The sequence below is a fragment of the Octopus bimaculoides genome, chromosome 19 (assembly GCF_046866305.1).
Source record: "Octopus bimaculoides isolate indiv1 chromosome 19, ASM4686630v1, whole genome shotgun sequence".
NCBI lineage: Eukaryota > Metazoa > Mollusca > Cephalopoda > Octopoda > Octopodidae > Octopus > Octopus bimaculoides.
This window is the reverse complement of record NC_142946.1, coordinates 7,436,747-7,439,246: the sequence shown is the minus strand read 5'-3', so window position 1 is coordinate 7,439,246 and position 2,500 is coordinate 7,436,747. Positions and strand designations below refer to the sequence as shown.

Below are 2,500 nucleotides of genomic sequence, written 5' to 3'. Positions count from 1 at the left end.
ACATTTAAGTATGCAACACTTATATCCCGGCATTCCATATTTTGTGTGGCATTAGCTTCTGAGCAAGTAGGTCTCAACATTTATACCTGTTACCTCACATCTTCCATTGAAACGGGCGTTTCTTCAGGCAAAGTTTTCCATACGCCCCACCTATATCAAAAGAACACGCATTGCACCACAACACATCGTCAGCTAATATTTCAAAAGTTTTGTTTGTGGATTCATAAAATCCCCTTTCGCATTTTAGCAAAATATTCGTAATCTTCTTGCCCTTTGCATGATATTTTTCTTGGGCAAGAATCTACAGTTCCTTGTAATATATCTCTCCCATGTTTTATATTTTTCTTTGAACCAGTCTATGTCTAACGACTCTTTGCCGATCACAACTCTCGCAAAACTGCATCCATTGTTATCCAGGCTATTGGAATTATCATCATCTTATCATTCAATAAACTGTCAATATCTGCCATATTTTCTTCAATAGAATTCATTTTACTTTTCTGTCTGTTTATTTTGAAGATTTTTTGTTTATTTGGGGGTTTTCTAGTTTTGTTTTTTCTTTGTCTTTTTGTTTGTTTGTCTGTTTTTTTCAGTAATGCTGGCAAGATTCTGATTATTACTTTTGCTGTTATCCAGAAAAAAAATGAGGTCACCATTAATAACTACTTAACAAAATCATATATGTTTGTTTCTTTTTTAGTTAAATAATCCTTAATCCATTTCTTCACCCTCAGGTAGAGGATTAAACGCGTAAAACTTCGATGAGTCTATTGTCAAAACAATAAAACAGAACAGAAAGTATTTTTCCTTCAAATTATATTGGCTTCATATATTTTACCATAGTCTCACTTTGATAGTATTCACTGGTCTCTCACTCAATAATAATAATCGCCCTGGCACAGCCAGAATAATTGGGTCAATATTTAGATAGCTGAAAAAAACAGGCACCGTGGTACCGTAGGCTGCAGATAGCAAGTTCGCTACGCATGCAAAACACCAGGATTTCCAACAAAATATGAGTTTTAAAAGATGATAATACATTACGTCTATAATAATTAGATAGGATTTGGCCACTGGAACATTAATCTGAGAGTTTTGGGAAGTAGAACGCTGGCACTGAAATTTGAGTGTCAGCATGAGTCGAATATATATTGTGTGTGTGTGTGTGTGTGTGTGTGTGTGTGTGTGTGTGTGTGTGTGTGTGTGTGTGTGTGTGTGTGTGTGTGTGTGTGTGTGGATGTGTCTGTGTGTGTCTGTGTAGATGTGTGTGTATGTTTGAGTGAGGGTGTGTGTATGCGTTCATTATATTACATAGTTTGCATAGTTATATTACATAGTTATATTACTACAAAAATTTAATGTTCAATTTCGTATAATTATATATATGTATGCATTTACATATATGTATGTATATACGTATTATGTAAATATATATGTATATATACATATATATATATATATATATATATATATATATATATATATATATATATATATATATATATATATATATATATATATATATATATATATATATATATATATATATATATATATATATATATATATATATACATATAGGGTATGAGAGGTATTGGTGTCAAGAAGAACTAAAAAGTGTCGGGTAACGCTAAGTAAGTGCTATGGATAGACCATCTTTAAGTTCCAGGTTCGATAATGATACGAGTGAGGAGTCCAACGTAGGCCACGTATTAGCATGCACATATAAATTGACAGAATATCCCGGAAACAGCTGTAAGACTTTATAAAGTTCTGAAAAGTATTTACAGACTTGGATTTTTTATCTCATTCTCTCAATTTATGTTTATATATAGTTGAAATTTATAGAAAAACAATATACATCACATACATACATCACATACGTACATAAATACATGTTGTTGTTCCGATCAACGGAACAGCCTGCTCGTGAAATTAACGTGCTAGTGGCTGAGCATTCCACAGACAGGTGTACCCTTAACGTAGTTCTCGGGGATATTCAGCGTGTCACAGAGTGTGACAAGGCTGACCCTTTGAATTACAGGCACAACAGAAACAGAAAGTAAGAGTGAGAGAAAGTTGTGGTGAAGGAGTACAGCAGGGTTCGCCACCATCCCCTGCCGGAGCCTCGTGGAGCTTTAGGTGTTTTCGCTCAATAAATACTCACAACGCCCGGTCTAGGAATCGAAACCGCGATCCTATGACCGCGAGTCCCTGCCCTAACCACTGGGCCATTGCGCCTCCATCACATAAATACATACATACATACATACATACATACATACACACATGTATACCTACACATATACATACGTGCATACAGTAAAGTATATGATGTAGAATATAGTATTTTCAGAAATTAAGAAAAGATTTTAATAATTTTTTTCATTTGAATTGATGGGCTATTATCTGTAATTAATAAAACTGTCACAGTTTATAATGACATGACTGTACTACTACTAGTAGTGCTACTGCTACTACTACAACTACTAATGCTATG

General features: G+C 34.0%; 1 protein-coding gene across 1 annotated transcript in view; it reads right to left on the bottom strand.

The window, feature by feature from the left end:
- The window catches only part of LOC106867241 (QRFP-like peptide receptor), a 172,324-nt gene that overhangs the window by 10,351 nt on the left and 159,473 nt on the right, over nucleotides 1–2,500 (bottom strand). The window lies entirely within an intron of this gene.